Raw genomic sequence first — 14,054 nt, 5'->3', positions numbered from 1 at the left:
AACTACATTCTTGTTCAACTCTGGAAGCTATTATTCAACGTTTGATCAACTCAGGTGTTGTATAAGAGCTCCCAATGGTTTGTTTTGATGCGTTTATTCCACATCCCATATGGCTCCTGTCAAACAGTTAAACCGAACGTAAACAATCATTTAAGAGTGCTCCAAGCAGCTTTTGAAGCTTCTAACCAAAATAGCAATACAACTACATTCTTGTACAACTCTGGAAGCTATTATTCAACGTTTGATCAACTCAGGTGTTGTATAAGAGCTCCCAATGGTTTGTTTTGATGCGTTTATTCCACATCCTATATGGCTCCTGTCAAACAGTTTAACCGAACGTAAACAATCATTTAAGAGTGCTCCAAGCAGCTTTTGAAGCTTCTAACCAAAAAGGCAATACAACTACATTCTTGTTCAACTCTGGAAGCTATTATTCAACGTTTGATCAACTCAGGTGTTGTATAAGAGCTCCCAATGGTTTGTTTTGATGCGTTTATTCCACATCCCATATGGCTCCTGTCAAACAGTTAAACCGAACGTAAACAATCATTTAAGAGTGCTCCAAGCAGCTTTTGAAGCTTCTAACCAAAATAGCAATACAACTACATTCTTGTACAACTCTGGAAGCTATTATTCAACGTTTGATCAACTCAGGTGTTGTATAAGAGCTCCCAATGGTTTGTTTTGATGCGTTTATTTCACGTTCTATATAGCTCTTGTCAATCAGTTTAACTAAGGTGCTATAAAAGTTATCGTAGGTCTTATAAAGCATATAGGTAAACCGAACGTAAACAATCATTTAAGAGTGCTCCAAGCAGCTTTTGAAGCGTTCAACCAAAAAGGCAATACAACTACATTCTTGTACAACTCTGGAAGCTATTATACAACGTTTGATCAACTCAGGTGTTTTATAAGAGCTCCCAATGGTTTGTTTTGATGCGTTTATTCCACATCCTATATGGCTCCTGTCAAACAGTTTAACCGAACAATCATTTAAGAGTGCTCCAAGCAGCTTTTGAAGCTTCTTACCAAAAAGGCAATACAACTACATTCTTGTTCAACTCTGGAAGCTATTATTCAACGTTTGATCAACTCAGGTGTTGTATAAGAGCTCCCAATGGTTTGTTTTGATGCGTTTATTCCACATCCCATATGGCTCCTGTCAAACAGTTAAACCGAACGTAAAAAATCATTTAAGAGTGCTCCAAGCAGCTTTTGAAGCTTCTAACCAAAATAGCAATACAACTACATTCTTGTACAACTCTGGAAGCTATTATTCAACGTTTGATCAACTCAGGTGTTGTATAAGAGCTCCCAATGGTTTGTTTTGATGCGTTTATTCCACATCCTATATGGCTCCTGTCAAACAGTTTAACCGAACGTAAACAATCATTTAAGAGTGCTCCAAGCAGCTTTTGAAGCTTCTAACCAAAAAGGCAATACAACTACATTCTTGTTCAACTCTGGAAGCTATTATTCAACGTTTGATCAACTCAGGTGTTGTATAAGAGCTCCCAATGGTTTGTTTTGATGCGTTTATTCCACATCCCATATGGCTCCGTTCAAACAGTTAAACCGAACGTAAACAATCATTTAAGAGTGCTCCAAGCAGCTTTTGAAGCTTTTAACCAAATGGCAATACAACTACATTCTTGTACAACTCTGGAAGCTATTATTCAACGTTTGATCAACTCAAGTGTTGTATAAGAGCTCCCAATGGTTTGTTTTGATGCGTTTATTTCACGTTCTATATAGCTCTTGTCAATCAGTTTCACTAAGGTGCTATAAAAGTTATCGTAGGTCTTATAAAGCATATAGGTAAACCGAACGTAAACAATCATTTAAGAGTGCTCCAAGCAGCTTTTGAAGCGTTCAACCAAAAAGGCAATACAACTACATTCTTGTACAACTCTGGAAGCTATTATTCAACGTTTGATCAACTCAGGTGTTGTATAAGAGCTCCCAATGGTTTGTTTTGATGCGTTTATTCCACATCCTATATGGCTCCTGTCAAACAGTTTAACCGAACGTAAACAATCATTTAAGAGTGCTCCAAGCAGCTTTTGAAGCGTTCAACCAAAAAGGCAATACAACTACATTCTTGTACAACTCTGGAAGCTATTATACAACGTTTGATCAACTCAGGTGTTTTATAAGAGCTCCCAATGGTTTGTTTTGATGCGTTTATTCCACATCCTATATGGCTCCTGTCAAACAGTTTAACCGAACGTAAACAATCATTTAAGAGTGCTCCAAGCAGCTTTTGAAGCTTCTTACCAAAAAGGCAATACAACTACATTCTTGTTCAACTCTGGAAGCTATTATTCAACGTTTGATCAACTCAGGTGTTGTATAAGAGCTCCCAATGGTTTGTTTTGATGCGTTTATTCCACATCCCATATGGCTCCTGTCAAACAGTTAAACCGAACGTAAAAAATCATTTAAGAGTGCTCCAAGCAGCTTTTGAAGCTTCTAACCAAAATAGCAATACAACTACATTCTTGTACAACTCTGGAAGCTATTATTCAACGTTTGATCAACTCAGGTGTTGTATAAGAGCTCCCAATGGTTTGTTTTGATGCGTTTATTCCACATCCTATATGGCTCCTGTCAAACAGTTTAACCGAACGTAAACAATCATTTAAGAGTGCTCCAAGCAGCTTTTGAAGCTTCTAACCAAAAAGGCAATACAACTACATTCTTGTACAACTCTGGAAGCTATTATTCAACGTTTGATCAACTCAGGTGTTGTATAAGAGCTCCCAATGGTTTGTTTTGATGCGTTTATTCCACATCCCATATGGCTCCTGTCAAACAGTTAAACCGAACGTAAACAATCATTTAAGAGTGCTCCAAGCAGCTTTTGAAGCTTCTAACCAAAATAGCAATACAACTACATTCTTGTACAACTCTGGAAGCTATTATTCAACGTTTGATCAACTCAGGTGTTGTATAAGAGCTCCCAATGGTTTGTTTTGATGCGTTTATTCCACATCCTATATGGCTCCTGTCAAACAGTTTAACCGTACGTAAACATTCATTTAAGAGTGCTCCAAGCAGTTTTTGAAGCTTTTAACCAAATGGCAATACAACTACATTCTTGTACAACTCTGGAAGCTATTATTCAACGTTTGATCAACTCAGGTGTTGTATAAGAGCTCCCAATGGTTTGTTTTGATGCGTTTATTTCACGTTCTATATAGCTCTTGTCAATCAGTTTCACTAAGGTGCTATAAAAGTTATCGTAGGTCTTATAAAGCATATAGGTAAACCGAACGTAAACAATCATTTAAGAGTGCTCCAAGCAGTTTTTGAAGCTTTTAACCAAAAGGCAATACAGCTACATTCTTGTTCAACTCTGGAAGCTATTATTCAACGTTTGATCAACTCAGGTGTTTTATAAGAGCTCCCAATGGTTTGTTTTGATGCGTTTATTCCACATCCTATATGGCTCCTGTCAAACAGTTTAACCGAACGTAAACAATCATTTAAGAGTGCTCCAAGCAGCTTTTGAAGCTTCTTACCAAAAAGGCAATACAACTACATTCTTGTTCAACTCTGGAAGCTATTATTCAACGTTTGATCAACTCAGGTGTTGTATAAGAGCTCCCAATGGTTTGTTTTGATGCGTTTATTCCACATCCCATATGGCTCCTGTCAAACAGTTAAACCGAACGTAAACAATCATTTAAGAGTGCTCCAAGCAGCTTTTGAAGCTTCTAACCAAAATAGCAATACAACTACATTCTTGTACAACTCTGGAAGCTATTATTCAACGTTTTATCAACTCAGGTGTTTTATAAGAGCTCCTAATGGTTTGTTTTGATCCGTTTATTCCACATCCCATATGGCTCCTGTCAAACAGTTTAACCGAACGTAAACAATCATTTAAGAGTGCTCCAAGCAGCTTTTGAAGCGTTTAACCAAAAAGGCAATACAACTACATTCTTGTACAACTCTGGAAGCTATTATTCAACGTTTGATCAACTCAGGTGTTGTATAAGACTCCCAATGGTTTGTTTTGATGCGTTTATTAAACGTTCTGTATAGCTCTTGTGAATCAGTTTAACTAAGGTGCTATAAAAGTTATCGTAGGTCTTATAAAACATATAGTTAAACCGAACATAAACAATCATTTAAGAGTGCTCCAACAGCTTTTAAAACTTTTAATCAAATGGCAATACAACTACATTCTTGTTCAACTCTGGAAGCTATTATTCAACGTTTGATCAACTCAGGTGTTTTATAAGAGCTCTCAATTGTTTGTTGGGTCTGGCAGTAGCTCATCTAGTGTAGGCATCTGGTAGTGTGATCTTTCCAGTGCCTTGTTCAACATTATCGGGTCAATGCAAACTCTCAATTTGTTGTTTCTTTTAACGAGTACTAGGTTACTTACCCAGTCGGTGTGTCGTTTTTCTTCAATGATCACTCCTTGGTGTTCCAAACTTGTCAACTCTTGACGAAGCTCATCTCTCAGCGTTACAGCGACTCTACGCGGATGCTGTACTATTGGTTTAACGCTCCTGTCCACATCCAGATGGACGCACCCCTCCAATTTTCCAAGTCCAGAGAAAACTTCAGAATACTGACCCAGGATTTGTTTTGCTACCGATTTCTGGTCCTCAGTGACGGAAAAACATAACTGAATCAATTTTAGTCGAAGACAAGTGTTGACTGACAACAATGGAATTCGTTCGAAATCCACTACATGGAAAACGGCTTTATATCGGGTTCCGTTGTGAACGCAATCTATCTCAGTGCGGCCCAAAGATCGGAACTGGCCTCCTCCAAACACTTTCAAGACTGCGCTGTGGCTGTCCAGCGACAGCTGACTAGTTCCGAGAATTGTTTTCGCATTGGTTCTTCTGATTACGTTGCAGGAAGCTCCGGAATCTAGGATGCACGAAACCCTACGCTGGTGCTTTTTTACATCCAAAAACGTTATCGTCGCCTTCAGCAAACCGTCGTTCTCCTTACGTAGACTGTACAGGTATTGACACATGTTAATAGATTCCTGGTCATCATCCCGCTGCTCACCAGTTGCATTTTCTTCATCCGGCTTAACGGTGTTGACTTTGTTAGTTGGCTTCCTCGAAGAACTGGGCAAACCCAATGGCCTATTTTGTTGCTTCTTCTTTTTGCACGCCACCTCGAAGTGGTTTTTCAGACCACAAAAATGGCATGTTGCTCCCCTGGCTGGACATTCCAACAAATTCTTGTGGTACGCTCGACCGCAAAAACCGCACTGCTTGTTGCTTCGATTTCCTCCAACAATTTCGTTGACGTTATGTTGCTGAGTTTCAAGCCACCGGTTGCGTTCCATTTCGGCTCGAGTGGCTTCCTCCGTTCGACATAGCTCGATAACTTTCGCTGAAGTCAAGTCTTCCGTTTCGATGAATTTTTTCTTCAGGTGCACATTTTGAATGCCGGTAATAATTTTATCCCGGAACATCTCATCTTCCAAAGCACCAAAGTTACACTCTTTCGCCAACGTACGCGCCCGGTTGATGAATTTCATCAGACTTTCGGCTTCGTTGCTGTCGTCTCCGGGCTCTTGCTGGCATTGGTAAAACTCGTAGCGAGCTAGTTTTATATTTTTCTGCGGTATCATGTACGTTGATAGCGATTGCACACAGGCAGCGACCGTGTCCTTTTCATCGTCGCGAAGGGGCCACAGATTAAAGATTCGTCTTGCTTCTGTGCCCACCCAACAAACAATTCAAAGTCACAAATAAGCATACACATTGAATAAATGCTGTACAACAGTGTACAATGCTGAATAAAACAGGATGTCAAATTATGTGCTGAATAAAGCTCATTGAGATCGATAGATGCGCCTTTATTCCGCCGTTTGATCTGATATGATTAATTTCCTTATTAAAAGCTTTATAAACGTTGACTGTCTTCCTTATTCACAAACAGAAGTTTGATCTAATAACAAACTGAATAAGTGTAATTTGCACATACATTGTCGCTTTAATTCGACTGTTTTCAATTGATTGAATAAAATGCTTTATTAAACGTCTTATAAATGTTTTCTAGCTCCATTATTAGATTTCACTGCATTGCTTTACCATATTGCTGTAAAAAGGTGAATACACTCAGCAAAATAGCTCTTATACCGCCCAACAAACAATTCAGAGTGACAAATAAGCATATATATTGAATAAATGCTGTATAACAGTGTACAATGCTGAATAAAAAGAGTTGTCGAATTATGTGCTGAAAAAGCTCATCGAAATCGATCATCGAGATACATTTATTCCACTGTTTGCTCTGATCTGATTAATTTACTTATTAAAAGCTGTAAAAGTGTTAAATGTCTTCCCAATTCAACGCCAGAAGTTCGATCTAATAACAAACTGAATAATTGTAATTTGTACATACATTAACACTTTAATTCGACTGTTTTCAATTGATTTAATAACATGCTTTATTAGACGTCTAATAAATGTTCTCCAGCTTATTTATTAGATTTCATTGCATTACTTTACAATATTGCTGAATAAAGGTGAATACAGCCAGCATAATAGCTCTTATACCACTAGGCGTCCATGTTTTAATTGCATGCTTTGTAAATGCTTTATTAACGACGTATTAGATTCATTATTCCACAACACTGATTCAGTCTTACAACAAGGCGAAATCAGTAGAGTAGTGGTTATTGTTTCCGCTTTCCAATTCGAAGGTCGTGAGTTCAATAACAAGCTCAACCCTTTTTTTATTTGTGTAGAATATAATTAATTTAAAAAGTAATCATCGATCACATGACTCACGATAATGAACACATTGATCTAGTTTAAAATATAACCGAGCATCCTTTCTTTCGACTTGGAGATGTGAAGATGCAACATTGGTCTCATTGAAAACAACGATGAATGAATTAATCATACCCACAGGGCCTTGAAGGAGCTAGAGTTGCGATCGGGAGTGCTGATAGGTATATACTTTCATGCAAGCTTTTATTGATTATTGAGTTGCCCATATGATGAATTCTAGGATAGCTCAGATGACAAGGCAAGCGGCTGGTGATCGAAAGGTACATTGTTCGAGTCCCATACAACGACATGTATAAAGTATTTAATAAATTTTCTAATATCTGTGTGGTGCGAGCCAAGTCAGAAATAATTAAATACAATACACTTTAAGAAACACACCCATCCCTGTCCCCGTCCCTCTTATTTTCGGGTTAATTTTCCCACAGTTGAATAATCGTTTAATAAATGTATAACAATGTCTAATTAAACGTTACTTCACATGAGAATCAAGCGTCTACAGAGCATCACTGTTTTAAGGAAGCAGTGATGTCTAATAAACGGTGAATAATTAAAAATTTTATCGTATAAACTCTGTTACAACTCATATAAGTCGAATAAAAGCTTCTCGACATACCTTATACAACACCAAGTGGTTCAATGTTGTGGTTGAATAAATTCTCCAGATTTGTGTGAACAAAGCCTGAACAGAAGTTATTATTAAAAATAGTACAAGTACTATTAAGCATGCAGTTGAATAAAATGGCCAACAAGTCGTTTCTTCAATAGACGATTGTTTGTTGGGCAGCGCAGATTTGAAAGTTGCCACTTTCACTCTTTCATCCAGCTGTTCCACTCCCGATGCAATGATGTTCGTTTCGAAAGCATCCTTCCATAGTTCCACGTTCTCCCGGAGGTTGCCGTCTAGTTTTAGTGGCTCCGGGAAGGGAATGCTGCTGTTTATAACTGGTGCCACTGGCGGCTGCTCCTGCGGTTGTGCCATTCTTGGTTTCGGAAACGATTATTTCCCCAACGTTTTTTCGCGTATTTACGACGAACGCTCGACTCCTGGACACTTAAACGGATACTCCGTGACAAATCCGGAACGTCCCGCAGAAATTGAATTCGGCTTACGGAACTACGCAGTATTCAATGCTTCTTTTGTTATTTTTTAACTCTGACACCATGTCAAAGAAGCACATGGTTACTTGTGTACGGTTGAACTAATAATGACTTTATTCAGGTTTCAAGCGAGGTTTCAAGGGATACAGAACAAGGTAAACTAATCAATGTGAATGCTTGTTAGGTGTGGTGCATACAGGTATGATAATGGAAACATATTCTGTAACATAAAGCTTATTACTTATCGCATATTAGCTTATTACGTGCTCTCAACTTAGTGTTCTAAGTGCACTTCCACAGTTATTGATTGAGAGCTTTCGATGCCAAGTCGAGAAATAGGTGAGACCCTGAAAGAAGTGGAAATGTTGGCGGCCAATGCAATAGACTCGATTGGTAACTGGATGCAAGGAGCGAAGCTGCAGATAGCCCACCACAAAACAGAAGTGATGTTGGTCAGTAACTATAAAGCAGTGCAGCGGCAGAGCACGCCATTGTTACGAGGCGCATGCTGAAGTATCTGTGCTGGGAGTAATGATCGGCGACCGGCTTAACTACAACAGCCACGTCGAATATGCGTGCGAGAAGGCGGCGAAGGCCATCAACGCGATAGCCAGAATCATGCCGAACAAGGTATGGAGGTCTAGCCTGGATTGAAGCGCTGATAACGAAGCATAACTAAAGGAAATTGAGCAGTTCGTTCCGGCTCATAGCCATGCGAGTTGTGAGTGCGTATACAGAACCATTTCGACGGAGGCAGTATGTGTTATCGCCGGTATGATCCCAATCGGCATCACCTTGGCGGAGGACTACGAATGCTATATGAGGAGAGAAACTAGAGGAGTACGAAGTGTGGTGAGAACGGTGTCGATGGCTAAGTGGTAGCAGGAGTGGGATGCAGCGGAGAAAGGTAGATGGACACACCGGCTAATCTAGGGCTAATACCTATTCTTTCAACCTGGGTGAACAGGAAGCATGGCGAAGTCAACTTCCACTTGACGCAGTTCCTGTCTGGTTATGGTTACTTCAGGAAGTACCTACATCGGTTCGGACACACAACGTCACCCTTCTGTCCGGAGTGAGGTAATGTGGAACAATCACCAGAGCACGTGGTCTTCGAATGTCCTAAATTTGATAATGTGCGAGAGGAGATGCTCGCCCTTAGCGCGGAGAATTTTGTTGAACAAATGCGTCGAGAGGAGTACAGCAATCGTCAGCAGAGCAGTAATGCAGATCATGTCAGCGCTGCAGTGAAAATGGCGAGAAGACCAGCTAGAAAGTAGTAACAGAGGTAACTTAAAGACCAGAAAGTCCCAAGCTAATCGATGCACCCCTCGAAACATAGGAAAATTCCAAAGGGCACGCAATACAAAGAACCGGTGCGTTGAAGTTCAAATGCAATCTACACTGAAACAAATCGACATGTACCGTTTATTGGATCCATCTGATAACATAGCAATGTCAGCAGATTTATTCATTCTATGTGATGATTGATAGATTCCATTGGATTATCACTTATAAACTATGACTGCGATATGGAATGATTTCTATCGTAATTTCACATACTTAGTACTTGATAATACTTTGCTTCGAACGTGGTTAGCGATAGGTAATAAGTATATGAATATTGTCTGATATATTTCATGGTGAAAAACTGTTGATAGGTCATGGGTGGGAACAGACATCTAGAAACTAATGGAAAATCATATAAGTTTGCACTATGAGAAAATCCAGTAAAATATACCTGTTTTCATGAAGAATATTGCTCACTAAAAGATATATTTTATAAGATAGGCATGTATATTTTATTGAAGTTGCTTTTAACGATTTTTGACGTTTGTTGATATGTCGCGTGTAAACAGACATGTAGAAACTATTGGATTGTCATTTAACTTTGCAGTACAGGAAAACATATATATCTCATTGGAATAGCTTCCTTTGATTTTTGAGGTATAAAGATTGTAAACAGAGTCTAGGAGGGAATAAACACTATCATTTTCTTTATCCTACCGATTCGATTGTGATGGTGTGAATTCTACTCCAACAGTTTCATGGAGATTGACGCGCCCTTCTTAACAAACCATCCTGTAGGAAGCTTAATAAGTATTGCGAATTGCGTTATTCGATTTGTTGGATCGTATCGTTGGAAGGAGATTCTTAAATTCCCGTGGATTTCGCGTAAGTGCCTCTGCTTACGGGTCCACCCCACCGTTTTTGGCCCTTCATACAGCGATATTGTGAATTCAGATCGGTAGCTCAAATTGATCTTGCTATTAAGTGGAGCTGCATACAAGACAAGATCTTCGAAGGGATGGTGGCTACCTTACATACATACATACATACATACATAAAGATTGTAAACAGATCTATCCCAATCATTAGATAGTCATATAGATTTGCCTTTTAATAAATCCAACAGCAAACATTTGTTTGGCATGGTTTTCTGGGATGAATATCGCTCCCATTAAAATACATCTTACATGATTGTTCTTTATAAATTATTGAAAGAATTTTCAACGATGTTATCGTACACTCATTAAAATGATTAGTTGAACTAAATATTACTAACAACAATGAGACTGTATTGAATAATCTTTGTTTGTTATTGTTTCATAAGATAAGGGGTTCCGGAAAAGAATGTATTGAGATTGAAAAAAAAAATGATTCTACTGCAATATTTAATTAGCTAAGATTCTAATTGTAAATCTTCACACTCGAGTGTCATGAACGAGTTCCATGAACTCATATAATGTAGTCGTTGTTTTATTGCACACAGGAGCATTAAGAAAGATTTGAATACACGACACCACCGAAACGGAGCATAAATTTGTCAGTGTTATTTTCCTTCACTCTAGCAAAACGAGCATAACGTTGCACTACATTCCATGTCGGGAGAGCTGTTCTTACTTCATGCTAATTGAACGAGCTCAATCTTAAAGTCAGCCGTGGCCCAATGGAATCGAGCACAGACACCGAAAGCATCACACCTCAACAGTTCTGGATCGAATCCCAAATCAGCTACAATAAAAAAAAAAGACACAACTGTTAAAGCTCCCACTCCCTGATGTTTATTTTTCGATTTATTTTTAGAAATCGTTTAAATATATGTGTCAAAAGAAACAGTAAGTTTCATGTGATTTTCACATAAACTTTACTTCGATTGATTTATGACACATATATTATATTGTGATGAAAAGTAAAGCTTATGCTTATGGGTTTCAAATCCATTTCAGTTAATTATTATAATATGACCGATTTTCATTTATCATATGACGATCATATAAATGTTACCAAATTATGAGCATTGTAAATGTATCGGATATTCATATAGAATTTACCTGACACATTTTCAATCATATCATTTTCAATGGATTATCTTATAGCGCAAATTTATTAGACTTCCACATAACAGGAATATGTCAAATTGGTTCAGTGTAGGGGCACGCAATAACCTTTAAAGGCCCAAACGCAATGACAGCGGAAGCGGAACGGCAGCGGCAACGGAAAAGCCCGATCTGAGTAAGCCGACAAGTAGTTAGAATCAAATCGACTTCGGTTAGGCATCTTGATGTCATTTGTGACAACTGTCAAACTTTCCGTTTCCGTTCCGCTTCCGTCCACATTGCGTTTGGACCTTAACTCCAACGCAGGCAACGGCTGTAATTAAATTAATTCCATTAACTACTGCTTTAATTACATTAATTACACAATATAGAACGTTAACTACTTTTAACTTCATTAATTACAGTTTAAAAAATCGTAATTAAAGTACATTCAACGTCAACGCACCGGTTCTTTGTATTGCGTGCCCCTCGAATGCAATCAAAAGTACTTAAAGTAATTAATGCGTTTTGAAATAGTACTGACGGTAATTAAAATTATCTATCCGTAATTAATGTAATTAAAAGTATTAAACATTTAATGAATGTACTTAAATTACGAAATTTCGACTGTAATTAATTTTTTAACTCAATTAATTACAGTCGAAATTTCGTAATTTAAGTACATTCATTAAATGTTTAATACTTTTAATTACATTAATTGGTTAATGTTCTACATTGTGTAATAAATGTAGTTATAGCAGTAGTTAATGGAATTAATTTAATTACTGCCCTTGCCTGCGTTGGAGTTAAACGTTATTACGTGCCCCTAGGAAAATTCACGACCCCTCATTTTATCTGTCAAACTTCCATAGCAAATCAAAACAAACATAGTGTAGTACTAGAATTTTGACTACATAGAGGTAGCTCTAAGACAAGAAGGTCCCGAAGAAACGTGCTCAACTTTTTGGCTCAGCTCTGGTACTCTCTTCGGTCTCAAGCTAATCGATGCACCCCTCGAAACATAGGAAAATGCACGAACCCCTCATTTTATCTGTCAAAATTTCATAGCGAATCAAAGCAACCAGCGCTGCCATTTATACAGATTTATCTGTATTATACAGATTTTTTAATCTTAATACAGACCCGATACAGAATACAGATTTATCACAGATTTTTAAATTACAATACAGATTTATACAGATTTTTATAAAATGCTTGAGAAAAAAAATCTATATCAAAATAAGTTATCAAGCAGTTCTCACTAATATCAATATATCAGTGCCAACATTTCAAAGGGGCGTAATTGTATTTGTAAACAATGTCTTTAGCCGTCAATTTCTCGCGAATAAAAGCTCACTCATGAAAAATAATGACACCAATAGGTAGAGGAATGTTTCCTCTACCATCTAGCATTGTTATTTTGAAGGAGTGAGCTTTAAGGTGCGAGAAATCGACAGCTAAAGCCATTGTTTACAAAAGCAATTACGCCCCTTTGAAATGTTGGCACTGATATGTAATAATTTTGATATTCTTCGCATATCTTTTAGCTCTCATTTTTGTTCTGTTAGCCATCAACTCCATCAAAATGAAATCAATTTGAGTTATCAGGAATAATGAAAACAACATAATTCTTGTTTTCATTTTGTTCTCACCCTCTGCTCGGGAACCTATCAAATTTCCATCGACAATTAATCATGTTATGGTGTTTTTGACAGCATTCACAATCAGAGGACCAACCGCTTTCGGATGCATATGGAGCTGGTAGTAAACGATTTGAGATTGTATGGGGATTTACAGTATTAATTGAATATTTCCAATATAAGCATGTATGTTAAATACAAAAAAAGTGCCCGAGCACATTAAAATGGTGCAAATAAAAGTACTCGTAAACATTTTACTTGCATTGAAAATGTATTTCGTAAGAAATTGCGGATGTTCTGATATTCTTCATACTGCAAAAATGATTTTACCAGCACTGGCGGGGCGACATCTCTCGACTTTTCGGTGTAACTACCACACAAATGATGTAATTAATTGTATTCATCTATATTAAAAATATCAAATAGTAATGAACTCGTGCACTTTTTTGCATTTAAAACTGCTTATCAGGAAGATAATGAATAGAAACTAAAATCTCCATACATTTTCAAACGGCTTCATATCACTCTTATAAATAAGTACGGACGATATCACAAATGGCGCAATTATATTCCGTATGGTTAGTACGATAGCCCGAATAGGTGGTTAAGCAATTTTTATGGTTATTTTGTATGCACTGTATTTGTAAAACAACAAAACATGATTAATTAAGAAAAAAATCGTCAATACAGAAAATACAGATTTTTTAATAGAGTGGATACAGATTTTTTATAAAACCACCTGGCAGCTCTGAGCAACAATCAATACGAAACTAACGATTTTAAATTGGCTCACCACTTTAGTAGCCTATTGGTCCCAAGCAAACGATTAACGAACCCTATTCTAGTTGAAATTCTATTACTACACTATGTTTGTTTTGATTCGCTATGAAAGTTTGACAGATAACATCAGGGGTGTGTGGATTCATGCAGAACATGCAGGGAGTGAAATAGCTTGGGACTGCTTGGGACCGTTGTTCTGGTACTGAGTGAGCCAAAAATAATAATGATTTTCTTCGGGACCCAGTGGTCTTAGAGTTACCTCTATGATCATAGTGTAGTACTAAAAATTTGACTAAAATGGGGTACGTTAATCGATTTGCTTGGGAGCAATAGGCTAGTCAAGTAGTGGAGCCAATATAAAATCGTTAGTTTCCACCGGTTGGTAATACGCCAAGTGGTCCCGGGAGAATAGGGCAAAGCGTCCAAGGAGGTTTTAG

This window comes from Ochlerotatus camptorhynchus, unplaced genomic scaffold (genome assembly GCF_037179485.1).
Source record: "Ochlerotatus camptorhynchus isolate MF236.1 unplaced genomic scaffold, CSIRO-AGI_Acam_v1.1 ptg000291l, whole genome shotgun sequence".
In the NCBI taxonomy this organism is placed as follows: Eukaryota; Metazoa; Arthropoda; class Insecta; order Diptera; family Culicidae; genus Ochlerotatus; species Ochlerotatus camptorhynchus.
The sequence above is the reverse complement of the archived record's forward strand: the minus strand, read 5'-3'. Positions refer to the sequence as shown.